At 36.6% G+C, this 20,451-nt stretch overlaps 1 protein-coding gene across 3 annotated transcripts in view; it reads left to right on the forward strand.

Moving 5' to 3' along the window:
- Positions 1–313: 313 nt before the first annotated feature.
- Positions 314–20,451, forward strand: part of Mapk8 (mitogen-activated protein kinase 8) — a 119,462-nt gene continuing 99,324 nt past the window's right edge. For all 3 annotated transcript variants that reach the window (XM_076835368.1, XM_076835367.1, XM_076835369.1), the window contains exon 1: positions 314–452. The gene's annotated coding sequence lies outside the window, so the exon portion shown is untranslated. The remainder of the gene's footprint in view (positions 453–20,451) is intronic.

Consider the following 20,451-nt stretch of genomic DNA (forward strand, 5'->3'; position numbering starts at 1 on the left):
AGCAGACCGCCCGGAGCCAGATGCGTTGTCTGGGGCACACGCCGCCACGTGCCAGCTCCGGGCCCGCCCCTCCTGCTCCCTGCCCGCCCCTAACCAGCCTCTTGTGCAGGCTCTCCTAGCAGCTCTGGCTCCAAGCGAACTCCGCCAACTCCTTCTGGTCCGCTAGTGTAGCCATGCCCACTAGCTGCGGGCTCCGCCCCCGCAATCCGGGCCCTGGGGCTGCCCCGCCCCCCGGGCCGCTCAGAGGCGCGGGGGTGGGGCTCTGCGCGATGACGTGGGCGGGCGTGCGCAGTGACGGCTCGCGTCCCTGTTACTCAGCGGAGCGGCCAAGGCCGGACGACGCGGCCCGGAGAGCGGAGCCGCGAGCAGCGCTGGGTAACGGCCGCGGCGAACGCCCGGGCAGTGTCCGTCCTCGCTGGGGTCTTTACTATTGCGTTTTGCTGCGCTGCGGGGTAAGTGCGGCGGGTTCCGCAGGGCCGGGGTGCCCGGCGGCCCCCTGGTGTTTATGTTATTGTGCCGCCGCCGCCTTCTCAGTCGTGACCCCCTCCCGGGAGTGGGGGCGAGAGTGCGCGGCGGGCGGGGGCGGCGCGGGAACAATAGCTGCCCGGGAGGCGGGAGCCAGCAGAGGGGGCGTGGGCCCGCGGGACCCGGGCCGCCCGCCCGCCCGGCCTGACGCCCAGAGCTCCGCCCGCCGGTCCTCGCGCGCCCTCCTCGCTCAGGTCCCGATTCCACGTCTGGAGGAGAAAATGGAGCGGGGGCGGGGGGTGGATGGCAAGTTCTGAAACACTTCGGCGAAGGTCGGGACCGAGGCGCCTTCGCGGCCCGCCGCGCCCTGGCTGCTTCCTCGGGGGGCGGGTAACCGGGAGAGCGCTCGGGTCTCCGGGCCCCCATTCCCGCCCGGCACCCACGGGACCATGTTTTGTTTCTCGGTGGTTTCTTTGTGTTAACGTCCTGGGCGAATGCAGGCAGCAATGCCGAAAAAGGTTTGGGTGGGCTCCAGCACTGGTCTGCAAGAGAACCCGGCCGGTGGCTGGGGCGGGAGGTGCGTTATCAGGCTCGCCCTGAGCTTCAGTGGTCTGCGCGCATTTATCTTGAGGGTCACTTGGTGTTGACCTTTTGACTTTTTCACCCCACCCTATCATCTCTTTGTCTAGGAACTTGAGTTTTCTATCCAGAGATGGCCGAACCAAATCCATTTTAAAGTACTGTGACACATACTTTGCATTTTCATTTCCCAAAGTTCCCATCGGATCTTTATCGTGAATTTAATAACATGTTGACTACAGGGTATCAGACAAAGTCCATTGGTTACTATTTTTACCACTGAAATTCAGTGATCTTACCAGTAGAATTTTAGTCTGTCAGCCCTTTGTGTTTTGAGATAAGTATCCAGCAAATACCTCCGTGGCAATTAGAACATCTGTTTATTTCATTCATTCATTCAGCAACTGTTCAGTACGGTATCCAGATGGAGCTTTCGGAAGGTAAAGGGAAATATCCTCGAATGGAAGAGAATACTTTGAATGAAATATAGATGTACCTTTAAATGAGACAGTTTTATAAGGGATGTATGTTAAGGAAGGGACGGTTATACTTTGGGTCATTTTACTGGTTTTATTTATTTTTAGCAGTGTATGTGGAATTTCAAGTGTAATTTTATGTTTGTAAGCATAGTTATGTTTGGTCAAAACGTACAACAGCTTTTATTTTTTAATTTTATTGTTTTCCAGACATTTATAATGATTGCCCCACATTCCCTATTGTGACTAACTTTAAACCTAGGAAGTTGGGTACTATAAGTGAATATGTTTATTTTTAGTGAGTGCCAGACAAAAGCGAGCAATCAAAGTGGGTCTTCCTTGAGGGCAGGTTTGTCTTATATGTCTCTTTCTCCACCACCTAGCCAGGGATATAATAAGTGCTCAAAGAGAGTTGGATGTTTGTGAAAAGCTATTTATAATTGATAATATTTAAAATCAAGCCTTTAAAAAGTTGTGAAAGTTTCATAAAACTGTCAACTGATGGCTAAATAATCAGTTAATACCATAACATTATCTCTTAGGACAATAGGGGTTTGAATCACTTCGGTGTCTTTTATTTTTTCCTATCCCTTCAAGGCTGTTCCCTATCCTAAAATAAAATCTTGCCTAAATAGTTTGTTCTGTAGTATCGGGGATTGAACCCAAGGTACTCTATCACTGAGCTATTTCCCTGGTCTTTTTTATTTTTCATTTTGTTTTGAGACAGGGTTTTGCTAAGATCCCAAACGTGGCCTTGAATTTGTGATTCCTTCCTCAGCTTTCTGAGTACCTGGGATTACAGGTGTTCACCCAACTGAATATTATTAATATGATTAATAAAGTAAAGTAGGTTGGGATGTGTATACATACAGTTACAGTTGAGTGTCCTAATCGGAAAATCCCAAATACCCCCCCAAATCTGAAACACTTCTGGTCCCAAGCATTTATAGGTAAATGATACTCACGTACACATAGAGGTATTGGCTTAGGAATCTAAATGATTGTGTTAATCCCTTTGCGAATATTATTGGAAATAATATTACTGGAAAGTTTTTTGGGTGATTTTTAACTAGAAAATTAGAACAGAAGAATTTTATGTTTTATTAGAAGCATTTAATTTCTAATATTTTAGAAACACTTATTGCTTTATTCTAATAACATTTCAGAAATACTTATTAGAAATTAAGTTTTAACTTATATTATTGGTAAAGCATATGACCTGAAACTCAAAATAATATCAATTTATTCAAGTTATAGTGCATTTCCACCTCTGCTTAATATGTTTCAGCATTTGTTTTGGATGTTAATGTATTCAAGATGAACTTATTTAATGTAAAGTGGAAATGAAGGAATATGAAAATGATAATTTTATTTTTAAATTATGGGCTGGAAATCTTGAGACACCACACTTTCATTGATTTACTAGTTATGTTAGATTTCAGTAAGTGTTACTGATAAAAAATCTTTAGGCAGTAGCTCACTGGTTATGCAAACTATTGTTTTCTGAATGCTGTTTTAAAAAAAATAACAGAATTATTGAGATTTATTTCACATACCATAAAATTCACCATTTCGGAGTGTACATTTCAGTGATTTTTATTGTATTTACAAAGTTGTGTATTGATCATCACCAATTACAAAAGTTTTTATCAATCCAAGAAGAAATCCCATACCTGTTAGGGCTTACTCCACATTTCAGTCTAAATTATGTTTTAAAGGAAGATAGAGTACTGATCCTGTTCATAAATATATGAACAGAATTCTTCTAATGAATTTGAAAAGGTCTCTCTTTAAGTGTCCTGGCAAATAGGGAACTAAATCCTTCAGACCCCTTTAGATCCTGAGGGAAATGCCACTTGGAAAGGAAATTAGCATAAGAATAAATTGTACCAAAATGTATAATGTTAGAATCTTAACTATTTGCTCCATGCCTGATATTATGGAAATGACTCTGAGGATACTGATGCTTAGTGAAAAAAATTAATTCACTATTCAATAACGAGTCACAGAATATACTGATGATGATTATGAGGTTGTTGGACCTGCTTGCTGTTGATTTGCTTTACCAGTGGATTGAGTTTTGACGTATTTGAGTCATCTACATGGTTGAGATGCTTTAAGTTCGTGTAGAAGAATAAAACAATGTCTAACGTGAAGATGCCAGTTCTCTAGAGGTCAGGTCAATGGTATGGTAGTAGCCTTTCTGATTCATGTAGCTCAAGGAAGTCATTATAACATGTAGCTTTAGATATGAATCATTTGATTATTTCAGTGATCTGTGATGCATATTGTCTTAGTCATGGACTCTTTACCTGAACATTTAGAAGCGTTGAATTCTTACTCTAATACGAGTTATCTTTGATTTCAGAAACTTTGTTGTGATTAAAGAAAATTTATTACCTAAAAGGCAACAGGAGTATTGAAATGAGAGTGGTTTTAGCATGCCAGATGCACATCTGTAATACCAACTATTTGGAAGGCTGAGGCAGGAGGATGGGATGGCAAGTTCAAGGCTATCCTTGTCAATTTAGCCTATTGCAAAATAAATCATAATAATAATAAAAAGAACTGTAGCTCTCTGGTAGAGCACTCCAGGTTAAGAGTCATCTTGTCATTCTGTAGTTGGAACTAAAGCAGTCCAGTAGTCAGACCTAGGTTTACTCTTGGATTTTGCCATGAACAAGCTCTGGAACACTGGGCAAGTTGTTTAACCTTCTTGGTTTTAGAACTGTAAACAAACTGTCAAAACTTTTTTATAGAAGGATTGTTCCCCAGATAGGTCGTTCTTCAGAAAATTTACAGAAAGGGACCTTCTTGGGTGTTCATCAGGAGCTCCAGTAAAAAATAGCAAATAAGGGAACAGGAATATTACTAAGTGGTGGAATGCCTAGCTAGCATATATGACGTCCTGGGTTCTTAGCACTGCAAAACACAAAACAGCAAGCAAAATTACCCTTGAAATTTCAGAAGCAGGGAAAATTATTAATTTCCTTCTTTAATATACAGATTTATAAAATAAAAAGCTTCACCTTAAAATATATTTTTTAATGGTAGGTTTTATTTATCCTGCAGCATAATGCCTTTTGACAAGACTTGATGTTCTCAGAAACTTTGTGGAAGTTGGGAAAATGAAGATTTCATTAGCCCCAAGAAGCTTATGATTGAGGATGGAACTTAAGGTGTATCTAAACAGTGAACTTATATTTTTTTAAAAGATGTATGAGAGGTCTTTTCCCAAACAGAAGTCTACTTCAAATCTCTGGGCAGGCCAAATTCCATTGAAATTGATTTTGAGAGAGAGAGAGAGAGAAAATGAATATGTGTGTGTGAGTGAGAGTGTGTTTTCATAGGCCTTTTGGAAAACATTAGCTGACATTCTTTTTCAAGGTGGTGGGTTATGTCACAAATACAGCAGATATCTCTATGTCCTACAACCCCTTTAGTAGTGTATCAGATTTATTTAAAATATGCAGGTTTTATAGAAAGTTAAAACCAGCCCAGACTTCACTTTATGTGATATAAGCAAGTTAAGATTATGTAACATTTGGGCCTGCTTTATTTGTCAAATGAGAACAATAATAGTACATAAACTCATAGGACTGTGAGATTTAAATCAGGTACTGAATGTTAAGTGCCTGATTGGTAATATAAGCATTCAAGAAAGTTTAGTTTTTGTTTTCACTTACTATTTTTAACTTTGAACAATTGCAAAATGACAAGTAAATTAAAAATCATTTTGATGCACAAATTCTTCTGAACATACCAGTTGCTTCCCTCTGTATGGGGGGATTAAAATTTGATTATCTCATCAAATCTGAATTGATTAAGATTACTTGTGTACACTAATCCTTTCTGTCTTAAAATTTGAAACTGTTCCAAAAACAAATAAAGTTCGAAAGTACTTGCCACATTCTCTGATACAATGTTGTTTCATTATTTCCTAGCCTTTCCCATAGCAGAGAATTACCTAAGCGTTCCTAGGTTTATTTTGACAGATATTTAAAGGACTAGGAATCCAGGACTGGGGATAGCTTTATCATGTAACATATCTGAAGAAAGTTGAATGCTGTCATGCATTTTAAATTTTAATGTTATTGGGGTCTTTGACTCTGAAGATTTCAGACTTGTCATAAATTTGGTAGCTACAGCAGTTCATTAAGCACTTTCCAGAGTCTCTCTTTTTGTGTGTGGTAATGGAACATAACATTTCTTGTTTCTTCTTGAGGACACCAACTATGAAATGACACTGATTTTAAACAGGCATTGTTTATTGAGAAATCACTCTGTGTCACTCCAGGTAGTAAGTAATGTGGGAGCCTGGCTTCTACACTGATGTTGAAATCAATCTCTACCTTTAGGGATATGAGTATAATTTGATAGGAGAAAAGATTATAAATGCATTCATTATGTTCTAACACAAAGCAAATGTTAGTTATTTTGTTAAGAATTTCTTTTGCCACTGGGGAAACTTTTCTAAACTTTAGCATTTCTTGCCTGCCCTTAAAAATACTTGATAAATTACAGAAAGCAAGATGTCTTCTCTAATTTCTGGTTGTGGTTGAGATTGTGGTACAGATGAGTCAAAGACCAAATCATAAGAAGAGGCAAAGTGTATAATGGCTTCAAGTTCATTTTGAAATACAACAGGGTATTAAAACAAATAAAAGTATGAACAGCATATAGTAGAGAATATGCTACTAGGATACTAACTGTAGTCCTCAAACTTTTAAATCGAGCCTCTGAAAACTTAAAGCGAGATCTGGGAGCATTTATCTATAAGTCTTTCTCCAGTATGAGAAGTATGGGTTTCACTGCTTTCTGCTGCTAAGTAGCTATATGTAGCCTGTCACCCACCTATTTTTGAGGATATTAGAATGAAAAAACAGCCACACTTTCTTTGCTTAGCTGGAGGCTTCAAAACTTGGGGGAAGTTGCTATTTGCTAAAAGCTGTTAATGGAATAGTAACTCATCCTTCCCTGGTTTCGCCACAGAGTTTAACTCTGACTCCCAGGTACCATTTGAGTCAACCAACAGTGAGATGAATGAAAGCTGTGACTTGAGAAGGAGTCACTTTGCAGTCAAAACAAACAAAAATTGAAATGTCTGATTTTCTCTGATTCTACTGAGAATTTAAAAGTTCATTTAAACTTTTGACTGTCTACTGCATTCACTTTGATTCAAAATTCCCAAGACTTAAAAAGATATGTAGTAGAGAGTCTCTTTTTTCATTATGTGCAACTGCCTAGTTTCTCCCTCTGGAAATGGTGATAAATTTCCAATGAATCCTTCCAAAGATGGTTTTTGTATGCGCAAGTAAATACAGAGAAGTGTATAATCCCTTGTGCAAAATCCTTGTCTAGATGTCTTTTAGAATTAGTTTCTCTTTAACTCTCTCTTTTTTTAAATTAATTAATTAATTTTACAGTAGAATGCATTTTGACATATTGTACACAAAAGGAGCACAGCTTCTCATTCCTCTCGCTGTACCAGTTTCTCTTTGGAATTATGGAAAAATGATGTAGTGAATCCACCATATTATCCAAAATCTCTGATAGGAGTTGATGGCATCCTGTAATCAAACATATTAACAAATCTGTATTGAAAGCATAAATAACATAATAAGTGGGATGAATAAAAATTATAAAGCCTTTTGCCAATTCTTGTCTGGTTTCACTGCCAAATATGTTTGTACTAAACTTATTTAAGACTTATTTTTTATTTTTATTCCTGGATTTTTGTCTTGCTGATGAGGTACTGTGACGTGCGCGCATGCGCGCACTGGCCCTTACTCTCTACTGACTCCTTTATCTAAGTTGTTGCATACTTTGTGCAAACAGCTTTATGATATTCCATTTGTCTTAATCTGTTTGAGCTGTATAACAGAACACCATGGACAGGGTGGCTCAAGCAACAGAAATGCATTTCTCGCAGTTTAAGAACAGAGAGCCCTGTCCAATAAGGGCAGTTATCTGCCTTCTTCCCTGTATTCTCACATAGCCAGGGAGAACCCCAGGAAGAACTCCTCTTCTTATAAGGACACTGATCTCATCGTGGGAGCCCCACTCTCATGACCTCTTCTAAATCTTATTACTTCCTGAAAGTCTCACCTTCAAGTGGCTTCAACATGCACCTTTAGGGGAACATAAACATTTAGTTCTAAACACCATTATACATGTGTACCATTGAATTAACTAACTTCTTTTTTATGTTCACTTAAGTGTACAGTTAGGTTATTTAATCAGTCTCCTTGCATATATATCATTTCACACATGTATAGAAACATATAGGATACATCTCCAGAGGTGGATTGCCAGGTCAGAGTGTGTGTGCATTTACAATTTTGATGTGTATTGCCAACGTGTAGCCCTTAGAGGTTGTTCAGCTTCCATTCCACCAGCACCTAGTAAGGAAAGCCTGCTTCTTTAATTGTTGTCATTATAACTGAGATTAAATATCTTTTAAGGGATGTTTGCATTTTCTGTCTTGTTAACTGTCCTTAATCTTGCTTATTTTTCTATTGCTTTGCTCATTTTCTTAGACTTTTCGGACTTATTTTTAATACTAAAAACAGCTCCATGCTATTTTTTTTTGAAATATTGTTTCTCAAGTTGCTGTTTGCCTTTATAGGATAAGATATTATACATGGGGCTGGGAATGTGGCTCAAGCGGTAGCGCGCTCGCCTGGCATGCTTGCGGCCTGGGTTCAATCCTCAGCACCACATACAAAGATGTTGTGTCTGCCGAAAACTAAATAATAAATATTAAAAAATTTAAAAAATGGTTATGATGGTAAATTTAAAAAAAAAAAAAAAAAAAAAAAAGATATTATACATGGGTTCAACCTTGATTTTTTTCGCCAGATGATCACCCAGTTGTGTCAACATTATTTAGTAACCCATCTTTGTCTTACTGATTTGAAATGCTTGATCATTGCTGAATTTCCCTGTGGGTTTGGGACCATTTCTATTTTTTTGACCTACCTGCCCATTTAGGAACCAAGCCATCCTGCTTTAATTATCGTAGTTTATATTGTACTTTCTGGTAGGGTGAATTCTCTTTCAGTTCTTTTTCAGACTTGTTTTTCTGGTTTGTATTTTGTTTATTTTATATACATTTTTAGAATCAGACCCTCTAGTCTGGACCCTTTCTTTGCCAATTCTCTGCTATTTCTGTTGAGATCATTGAATTTTTCATTTTATTGTGGTAGAATTTGCATATAGTAAAATGCACAAACATTATACGTGTAGAGCCCAATAAAAGATTGCCAATGTATATGTACACTTGTATAAATTGTATTTCAAGATATAGAACATTTCCATCACCAACAAGAGTTTTCACATATCCTTTCAAGTTGACCTGTCCCCAGTTATGATTGATTTCAATTACATGACTTCAATTGCCATTAGGATTTTTTAATAGAAGAATTTTTTTATAGTCGCTTATGATGTTATAGTAAACTTAACCTTTTCATTTGAGTCTATTTTTCAGTTCCAAATAGCATATTAGCTACTAATAATAAGTTCTAAATACCTAGTAGTATTTTTTGACTGCTTTTTATATGCATAGCACCGAGAGATGGTTTCCTGAAATACAGCTTAATCTGCTGTTACAGTACATACAGTGAGCATTCCAAACGAGGAGTGAATGAATGCAGATAGAAAGTTGTTGTGCTTAGAAAATGATCTTGACGAAAATCAGCAAATAGAAAAATATGGAGGAGGGTGAAGTAGTGGAGGGAGTATGATTTGTTTCTTTGGTTTGAGGTAGCTTATATTTTTGAAGTTTTATGATAGTTGATTGAAGATACTTGAATGAATCATAGAGATTTATTGTTTAATGGAGAGGATATAGTTTATTTTCTGTATCTTTCCACCTCTCCCTGCCTCCCCCAAAAGCTGAAGCAGTTTGCTATTCAAGGACCCACACATTGTTGAGTAAGCTATAAACAAAAAAATAGAACCCAAGGAAAGTAAGAATCTCAAATATCCAAATGATATAATAACTAATACTTAATCTCTGCTAATCATATTTCAGGTACTGTTGTAGTGCTTTACATATGTTGTTTAAACATCCCATAATGACCCTAGGCACCATTATATTTCCATTTTATAGTCTAGGACACATGCTCAGAGAGATTATGTGGGAAGTTGTTGGTAAACTTGATGGAACAGTTTTATTAAAATGGGAAGAAAGGGGCCAAATTGTTTGTTTGTTTATATAAAAAAATGAATGAAAACTTGTTTTGAAGAGTGAGAAAAGAACAAAGCTGACAGTGGATGTAGATAGCTTTTTCAAGATAAAACAAGTAAAACAAAACAGTGGGTTGGTAGGTAAAGGAAAATGTGGGGTCTGGAAGGTGAGACAGAATGAAATTGTGTAGGATAGGGAATGCAGAGCATAGGTAGAGAGTGTGGTCCTTGTTAGAGAAGAGAGATTTTTTATTAAAAGGAGGGAATGCAGGAGGGAAAGGAGACAATGTGTACTCTTCCAAGGAACTTTGGTGTTTGGAAGATGAGGGTTTATATTCACAGTTTTCATCTCTAGTTTATGTTTTGTCAGTGAAGCAGAAGATTCACATGGACAGACAGGGATGAGAGTGTTCAGAGTTTGAAGCAATTGACAAGAAGTATTGATTGTTCTTTTGAGGTTTGAAATCTTGAATTTAAAGTGGTATCTATCATTCTAATCTTGTGATATTGTTCCCCAGCATTAAAGTGAGGTTTTGCCAGGTTTATTAGTCTAAACCAGCAGGACATATAGATAGATGAACCGATAGATAAACCAGCTGAGATTGCAAGGAATTTGCTGGTATGAGGATTGACAAATGTGAAATCTGTAAAGCAGGCCAGAAACTTTTTAGAGAGGAGAAAATATTGTAGTCTTGTGAAGGAATTTCATCTTCTTTAGGGAAACCTGTTTTCACTTTAAACAGTTTTTCAGTTGATTGAATGAGACCTGCCCACATTTCGAGTCATAATCTTCTATACTTAAAAATCAACTGATTGTAAATATTACCACAACGACAAAAATCACAATACCTAGATTTGTGTTTGATTTAATGATTGAGTACTATAACCTAGCCTAGTTGACATACAAAAAGAAACCATCATACTGGGGCAGTAAAGAGAAGGAAATGGGGTCAAGGGAAAAGGTCAAGGGAAAACTTTTTAGAGTACTTAGAAGAGTAATGATGAACCATGAAATCTACTGTGAATAGTGCTAAAAAAAATCAAAAGATAAAGTGAGGCCATGTCCTATGGAAGTGATAGCATTGAGGTATTAGAAAATTTAAATTATTGAGGGGTTTAGAGAGTTAAGTGAACCTGAAGGATTGAGTGCCCTGGTTAGAATTGATGATGCTTGGGAGAGATTTCATAAGGATAACGGTTACTGTCATTGCTCATGCCCAGATGAACTTGGGTGTGGGCTGCTGAAGTGGAATTAAGGGACACATCTGTGGATGTCATGAGACAAGTGAATTGAAGACAGGGGAGCTGGGATGTAACTCAGTGGTAGAGTGCTCTTTTCTAGCCCATGCAAGGCCCTGGGTTTGGTCCCTAGCACAAAAAGGGTTGAGGGTAGGGTATAAGAAGGGTCAGTCTATGTGAATGGTTAAGTTAGCAAGTGGTGAAGGGAGTGAGGATATGTACTGTGAACTAGTTGCTAAAGTCCTTTATGAATGGAGGAAGAACTTACGGGAGGGATGGATGGTAATAAGGAAAGATAAGTTTATAACTTGTGTTATACTTTTAAATGAAATAGAAAATACCAGACTGTGATATAATTCACATACTAGTTAAATTTGCTTGTTACAAATTAGGAATTCCAGAAGGCCAAGTAAAGGTGTTAAGGGGGATAAGGAATTGGGTAAAATGAAGGATGTACCCAGCAATATGGAGGTGGGGAATTCAGGGATTAATAAATGACCAGGGAGAGTTGGACCTTTCCTGATAACTGAGGTTAACTGATGGATTAGGAGATTGTAGGTATCATTCTAGTGTTATAGGATTCTGTGGCAATGGTTTTCAAATTGCTAGTCATGACTCGGTATGTTGTAGAATGAATTTAGGAGATCACAACTTGTGTTATACTTTTAAATGAAATAGAAAATACCAAACTATGGTATAATTCACATATTATTACAGTTCACCCATTTGAAGTATAGAGAGTTTTTTTTTAAGTACTGTATTCATGTAGTCATCATCACAGTCTAATTTGTGAATATGTTTTTCACTTCAGAAAGAAACTTCATACTCAAGTTAGCAATCACACTTCATTCCTCCCTTACCCTGACCACTTCCTGCAAGTATCCACTTATGTACTTCTCTTTAGATTTGCCTATTCTGGATACGTTATACAAGTGGATTTATGTAATAGTATGTAGTCTTTTGTGACTGGCTTATTTTACTTGGCATAATACTTTTGGGATAGCATAGCAATTTTTTTTTTTTTTTTGAGACAGGGCCTCACTAAGTTGCTGAGACTAGCTTTGAACTTAAGGATCCCTCCTGCCTTAGCCTCCTGAGCCACTGGGATTACAGGTGGCACCACTGGGTTCCATTTCATTTCTTTTTATGGTCTAAAAATGTTCTGTTGTACAGATAAACAATATTTTGTTTATCCACTCTTCAGTTGATGGACATTTGTGGTGTTTTGACTTTTTGGCTATCTATAATTAGCCAAAAAATTATATGCTGTGATGAGCATTGGTGCACAAGTTTTTGTGTGTTGTATATTTTCATTTCTTTTGAGGAACTACCAAGCTGTTTTCACAGTGGCTATACCATTTTCTTTTTCTCCCAGGGTACAGAGATTCTAATTGCTCCCAGCTTACTTAAACTTGTTATTGTCTATCTTGAGTGGTATTAATTTGCATTTCCTTGATAGTTAATGATGTTGAGTATCTTCTCACGTTTTTTTTGGCCATTTGAATATCTTCTTGAGAAAAATATTTATTCAGATCCTTTTCCCACCTAAAAAAAAAATGGGTTCTTTTTATTAAAGTCCCTTATCAGATGTGTGATTTGTGTTTTCCCTATTTTAGGGGTTGTCTGTTTAATTTTTCAATGGCAGTGTTACAGCATAAAAGTTTTTAACCAAATTGAATTTATCTATTTTGATCTAGTTATTTTTTCTAATCTTTGTTGATTATGCTTTTGGTACATTATTATAAGAAACCATTATCTAACTCATGGTCATGACAACTCCTCCTGTTTTCTTCTAAGAGTTTTATAGTTTTTGCTCTTACAGTTAAGTCTGTGGTCCATTTTGAGTTTGTGTTTGTGTGTGTGTGTGTATGAGGAAGATGTCCATTTCAGTCTTTTGCATGTATACATGCAGTTATCCTGGCACTAATTATTGAAAATACTACTCTTACTCAGTTGTCTTGTCATTCTTGTGGGGGAAAAATGTGTTTATTTCTGGACTCTTGATTATGTCTTTATGCAAGCCACAGTCTTGATTATTGCAGCTCATATGTGTGAGTGTACTTATAGACAGATAACACAGAGATGTATATGTAATGGGTTATGGTGTAAAATATTTGAAAACTTCTGATTTGAGATGTGGCTTCCTAAAATATTTTACTCTCTTAACAACTTAATGGGGTATGATCCCTTTAGGGAACAAACAGAGAAATCAGATTAGAGGACACTGCTGTGGATGAGTGATTTTTCTTATTTTAATAGGTAAAATATTCTTTTAGGGTGGGTTTGGACTTAAGGGCAGTAAGGAAGGTTTGGAATAGCTATGAGAATTTCTAAAGAATCAATGAGATTAATGTAAGGATTATTGAGTGAAATAAGATTTGAAATTTTGAAGTTAGAGTTTTGTAGGTGACCATTCTCTCAAGATTCTCAATTTAAAATAAAAACTTTCTTTGAATATATTAAGCTTGTTTGTTGGATAACTTTATTATCTGCATTTTTTCTGTAGGTTTTTGTGTCACTTATATGTCCCTAACTCATTACTTGGATGTTTTTTAAGACATTGCATGAGAAAAATTAGATAATTTAAGGTTTTAGAATGATGCTGTCTCCTTCCAGAGAGAATTTTCGTTTATACTGGGCAGAAACTAGCTAATAGAACTAGTGATACTGGATAATATTAATCCAGTCAGACTAAGATGTTTCAAAACTAGGCCTTGGTGTATGGAAAGGCTGGTCTATTTTATGTCTTCTTTATTTCTAGGCTATAACCCTTTGGAGTCCCAACATAAAGCCAGAAGTATTACCAGCCCATTTCCCCACCCCTATACTTTGTTGGATTCTTAACTGTAATATTTATCATGTTCTAGCCTTAAAGAATCTGCTGAAGGTTTAGATTCATCTTATCCACTACCTTTTATGCCAGATGCCTATGGGGAGTTGGTTTGGGAGGAATGGTCCCAGATGTCAGGCTTACCTCTGAAGATTTCCTTACTTTCTCATATTTTGGTCTCCATATTTTTTTTTTTTTTTTTTTAACTACTTTGTTAGCACTCTGATTCTTTCAAATAGATTTTTTAGTTTGGTTTTCCTAGTGTTTCCTGGGGGTTTGGGAAGGTGGTATCCAGTTTTTCTAGATGCTTCAGGAAGAAAGTTGATCTAAATTACCCATTTCACCATCATAAGGAAAGTAATTTGTTAGCCTGATGAAGATTTATGTCATAAGATTACCTATGTAAAATTCTAGTGTATGTGTTTTTAATTTTTCCTGCAGGTAAGATGTTTTTATACTGCTTTTTACACATTATAGAAATTATTAGAAACAAGGAAAATAGGATTAAGAATTGGAAAGGGAGGAAAAAATGGCAGAAAAAATTATCTAGATATTTTTGCAAAGTTCAGAAGAAATAAATGTAGGCTAACATTTTCATGTCTATTAGTGAGATCTCGACAATCACAAATAAAAAGGAGCTGACACATTTGTTGGCATGCCATCATTACAGTTAAAAGACAGTAGAATTCTAAGTATTGTAAAGGGGGTATTGAGAAGTCATGTTGAGCAAAATTTTAAAAATTGTTCCACAGAGAAACCCCAGAATAACCTCTTGAGTTATTAAATGGGAGAGTCAGCTTTGGAGCTGGACTAATGGTTATGCTGTATAGCAGTGTATCTCTGCAATACAGCTAAACTAGTACTGTAAGGGACTAGAGAGAATTTAATTCTATAGAATCCCATTAGATACATAAAATGTTATTAGTTTTGATTTGATGTACTATTACTGTCATCTTATGTGTATGTAAATGGATTTACAGTCTTTATAAGTTAATTCATGTCCTTGATTTTTCAACCCATTCTCATATTGCTTAAATTTCAAAATTACCAATTTTCTAACACACTCAACTATTATTATATTTGAAGAGGAAAAATAGTATTTCTTTTGTTGCCTCTTATTTCTTTTCTTTTTTTTTCTGTGTGTGTGTGTTTTGCTGGGGATTGAACTGAAGGCCTTATGTTTGCAAGGCAAGCACTGAACCAACTGAGCTATATCCCCAGCCCTCTTCTATCTTCTCTTGAGAAATAAGAATCAATCTGAAGTATTCTATTTCAGATGGTCTTTATCAGTAGAGTTTTGGTTGATATGTTAAACTTTTAGAAGATAGGAATTGTTTCTTGAACTGATTAACTTTTTTTCATCTCACTATCTTGCTAATGTTCCTGCAGTATATGTATTATAGGAGACTGATTTAAGATTAATCTGTTTCTGTGTTACACCTGTCCATAGAATCTGCTGTTATACTTGATCATCACACCATGTTTTTACATGACTTTATTTTCTGTGATACTCCCAATTTATTAAGAATGTTCATACGTATGTACAAATTGAAATAACACTACAGTGAGCACTTGTTTAGCAGATAATTTTATTTTTTATTTTTTTTTTGGCAGCATTTGACCTATAAATGCTGCAGTTTACTAGCATATATTAAAAATAAATCCATTCTCCTACATGAGTCATACTTAAGGAGGAATTTTTAAAAATACAGTATAGTCTACATTCAAGATTTTTCAATTGTTCCTCCAATAGGTCAGTTTGTGCTACAAATGGGAATGGTGATGTTTCACCTGGTTTCTTTGCTTCTTGTGAAGGTATTTTCACTTGTGGATAGTGTATTGATATTCTTAGGAAGTGGGAGAGAGATACTATCACTGGAAGGTTCTATTCTGCCTTCCTGTTCCTCCTTTTTCCTTGCAGAAGGTCAAATTGTAACTGGTTTTCTCCAACTATGATTCATTCAAAGTTTATACATTGCATTTGATTATTGTTGCTTTAGTCACTATTAACAATGCAATTAGTTGTTCACACCTCTGCTCTTCCCCTCTTGACATTGGCTTCTTGAAGAGACCAGCCAATTGTCTTAAGAATGTTCCTACATTTTAGATTTGTCTAATTATTTTCTTATGATTTTTAAATTGTACCTTTAGGCAATGTGTTTCCTAAAAATAGGTGGGTGGGGTTTAAAAGCTGGATTATGTTTAGGATTTTTAGTTTTGGTGCTCTTATGTATGTTATATTAACATATAATACAGGCATCAGGTTGTCTTGTGATCATTTGGTTAAGTAATATTCCTCATATCTATTCAATATAAAGATGGGTTGCCCCCACTCCTGTGCTTCGCAATTAGCTATAGGTCAATGAGGTATAATTTTGGTTGCCTCTGAATGTTCCATTTCCCAGCAGCCTTTTACCTGATATTTTTAGCATTTGTTGTTTAACTGTGTCTGAATCAGTTATTTCATTTGGGATTGCAAAATAGTGCTTTATCTAACTGGGTTTTTCTGCATCTATTAGTCAACCTTCCTTGTTTTTTGTTTTTGTTTAAATATTTTCCTTTGTCAGCTAGTGCTTCCTAACAAGATTAGATAAATGCTTACTTGTTTATTGCCCTTCAATATACCAACCCTTTATTCTGAGAATTGGTTAATAGTCACCTCTAATAATAGCCAAATAACTTTCTCAGTATCACAGAGGGTTTTTTTTTCTTGTTTTATAATCATTTCAATCACTATTCCTTTTTTTTTTCTTTTTAAACAGGTTTTGGTTTTAGGAATTATGTGTTTATAGAGAAATTGAGATCATATTAGAGTTCACTTTTATCTCCCACTCAGGTTCTCCTGTTTTCAGTATCTCAAATTATCAAACATTGGTGATACATTGTTATTATTATTATTATTTTAATTTTAATATTTATTTATTTATTTTAGTTTTTGGTGGACACAACATCTTTGTTTGTATGTGGTGCTGAGGATCGAACCCGGGCCGCACGCATGCCAGGCGAGTGTGCTACCGCTTGAGCCACATCCCCAGCCCCGATACATTATTATTAATTGAAGTTCACCGTGTTTTCAGCTTCCTTTCTTTTTCAGTTTTCTGGTCTTTATCTAAGGTCCCTTTTCTGTTACAATATTCCATCCAAGATATCATACTTAGCTATCACAATAGTTATCCTGTCTCCTTAGGATTTCTTAGCTATGTTTCTTAGACATTCCTTCTTTTTGATGATCTTGACAGTTTCATGGAGCACTGTTTAGGTATTTTGTAGGATGTCCCTTTATTGAAATTTGTCTGACAGTTTTCTCATTTTTAGTTTGGGGTTACAAGTTCTTGGAAGGAAGATCACAGAGATAAAGTATCATTTCATTACATTGTATCAAGACCACATACTATTAATATAATTTATGACTGTTGATGTTGACCTTCTTCCCTTGGTTCAGAAAATGTTTGTCACATTTTTCCACTTTAGAGTTACTTGTTTTCTTCTTTCTGTACTGTTGTATTTGGAGGAAGTGGCTGCATTGCTTACACTTAAAAAATCTATAATTTATATTCTAAATATAAATTATTTTAAATTCTTCAGTATGGGAGATTTTTCTTTTCTCCAGTGTAATCTGTTCATTTATGTCAGTATGAATGTGTGGTTATTTTATATTTTGAGTTGTAATTCAATGCTTCTTTATTTTGTTGCTTTATTTGATTTGGCTACTTGGGAGCTCTTTAGTTGGCTCCTGTATGCTTTTTTTTTTTTTTTTTTTTTTTTTTACATAGTAAGGTTTTTTTTTATTTCAAAATTAGTTATAGTTACAGAAGAGCAAATGTTACCAGCCTTGAAAATATAAGAGTAAAAATACAGATGACAGAATTTTTTTTTTTTTTATATATTTTTTTTTATTGTTGGTTGTTCAAAACATTACATAGTTCTTGATATATCATATTTCACACTTTGATTCAAGTGGGTTATGAACTCCCATTTTTACTCCGTTTACAAATTGCAGAATCACATCAGTTACACTTCCATTGATTTATATATTGCCATACTAGGGTCTGTTGTATTCTGCTGCCTTTCCTATCCGTTACTACCCCCCTCCCCTCCCCTCCCCTCCCCTCTTCTCTCTCTACCCACTCTACTGCAGTTCATATCTCCCCCTTGTATTATTTTTCCCTTTCCCCTCGTTACCTCTTGTATGTAATTTTGTATAACCCTGAGGGTCTCCTTCCATTTCCATGCAATTTCCCTTCTCCCTCCCTTTCCCTCCCACCTCTCGTCCCTGTTTAATGTTAATCTTCTTCTCATGCTCTTCGTCCCTACTCTGTTCTTAGTTACTCTCCTTATATCAAAGAAGACATTTGGCATTTGTTTTTTAGGGATTGGCTGGCTTCACTCAGCATAATCTGCTCTAATGCCATCCATTTCCCTCCAAATTCTATGATTTTGTCATTTCTTAATGCAGAGTAATATTCCATTGTGTATAAATGCCACATTTTTTTTATCCATTCGTCTATTGAAGGGCATCTAGGTTGGTTCCACAGTCTTGCTATTGTGAATTGTGCTGCTATGAACATCGATGTAGCAGTGTCCCTGTAGCATGCTCTATTTAGGTCTTTAGGGAATAGACCGAGAAGGGGAATAGCTGGGTCAAATGGTGGTTCCATTCCCAACTTTCCAAGAAATCTCCATACTGCTTTCCAGATTGGCTGCACCAATTTGCAGTCCCACCAACAATGAACAAGTGTACCCTTTTCCCCACATCCTCGCCAGCACTTGTTGTTGTTTGACTTCCTAATGGCTGCCAATCTTACTGGAGTGAGATGGTATCTTAGGGTGGTTTTGATTTGCATTTCTCTGACTGCTAGGGATGGTGAGCATTTTTTCATGTACTTGTTGATTGATTGTATGTCCTCCTCTGAGAAGTGTCTGTTCAGGTCTTTGGCCCATTTGTTGATTGGGTTATTTGTTATCTTGTTGTCTAATTTTTTGAGTTCTTTGTATACTCTGGATATTAGGGCTCTATCTGAAGTGTGAGGAGTAAAGATTTGTTCCCAGGATGTAGGCTCCCTATTTACCTCTCTTGTTGTTTCTTTTGCTGAGAAAAAACTTTTTAGTTTGAGTAAGTCCCATTTGTTGATTCTAGTTATTAACTGTTGTGCTATGGGTGTCCTATTGAGGAATTTGGAGCCCGACCCCACAGTATGTAGATCGTAGCCGACTTTTTCTTCTATCAGACGCCGTGTCTCTGATTTGATATCAAGCTCCTTGATCCATTTTGAGTTTACTTTAGTGCATGGCGAGAGAAAGGGATTCAGTTTCATTTTGTTGCATATGGATTTCCAGTTTTCCCAACACCATTTGTTGAAGATGCTATCCTTCCTCCATTGCATGCTTTTAGCCCCTTTATCAAATATAAGATAGTTGTAGTTTTGTGGGTTGGTTTCTGTGTCCTCTATTCTGTACCATTGGTCCACCCGCCTGTTTTGGTACCAGTACCATGCTGTTTTTGTTACTATTGCTCTGTAGTATAGTTTGAAGTCTGGTATCGCTATACCGCCTGATTCACCCTTCCTGCTTAGCATTGTTTTTGCTATTCTGGGTGTTTTATTTTTCCATATGAATTTCATGATTACTTTCTCTATTTCTATAAGAAATGCCATTGGGATTTTGATTGGTATTGCATTAAACCTATAGAGAACTTTTGGTAATATTGTCATTTTGATGATGTTAGTTCTGCCTATCCATGAACAGGGTATATTTTTCCATCTTCTAAGATCCTCTTCTATTTCTCTCTTTAGGGTTCTGTAGTTTTCATTGTATAAGTCTTTCACCTCTTTTGTTAGGTTGATTCCTAAGTATTTTATTTTTTGGGGGGATATTGTGAATGGAGTGGTTGTCCTCATTTCCATTTCAGAGGATTTGTCGCTGATATACAGGAATGCCTTTGATTTATGTGTGTTGATTTTATATCCTGCCACTTTACTGAATTCATTTATTAGCTCTAATAGTTTCTTTGTAGACCCTTTTGGGTCTGCTAGGTATAGAATCATGTCATCTGCAAATAGTGATAATTTAAGTTCTTCTTTTCCTATTTTTATGCCTTTAATTTCTTTCGTCTGTCTAATTGCTCTGGCCAGTGATTCGATAACTATGTTGAACAGAAGTGGTGAGAGAGGGCATCCCTGTCTTGTTCCAGATTTTAGAGGGAATGCCTTCAATTTTTCTCCATTCAGAATGATGCTAGCCTGAGGTTTAGCATAGATTGCTTTTACAATGTTGAGGTAAGTTCCTGTTATCCCTAGTTTTTCTAGCGTTTTGAACATAAAGGGATGCTGTACTTTGTCGAATGCTTTTTCTGCATCTATCGAGATGATCATATGGTTCTTATTTTTAAGTCTATTGATGTGGTGAATAACATTAATTGATTTCCGTATATTGAACCAGCCTTGCATCCCAGGGATGAATCCTACTTGATCATGGTGCACTCCTGTATGCTTTTAATATACATAACTCAGGGTGGGTGTTTTTTATTTATTTTTGAGCACTTCCTTATTTTTTGTCACTATAAGATGCTCTCAGCTCATTGTATGTATTTTCTATCCCAGTCCTAGAATTATTCTTTTCTCCAGAGAGTCCTGTTTTTTTTTCACTGGAGAATGGTATTAGAAACCAAGACCT

Source organism: Callospermophilus lateralis, chromosome 15 (assembly GCF_048772815.1).
Source record: "Callospermophilus lateralis isolate mCalLat2 chromosome 15, mCalLat2.hap1, whole genome shotgun sequence".
Taxonomy (NCBI): Eukaryota; Metazoa; Chordata; class Mammalia; order Rodentia; family Sciuridae; genus Callospermophilus; species Callospermophilus lateralis.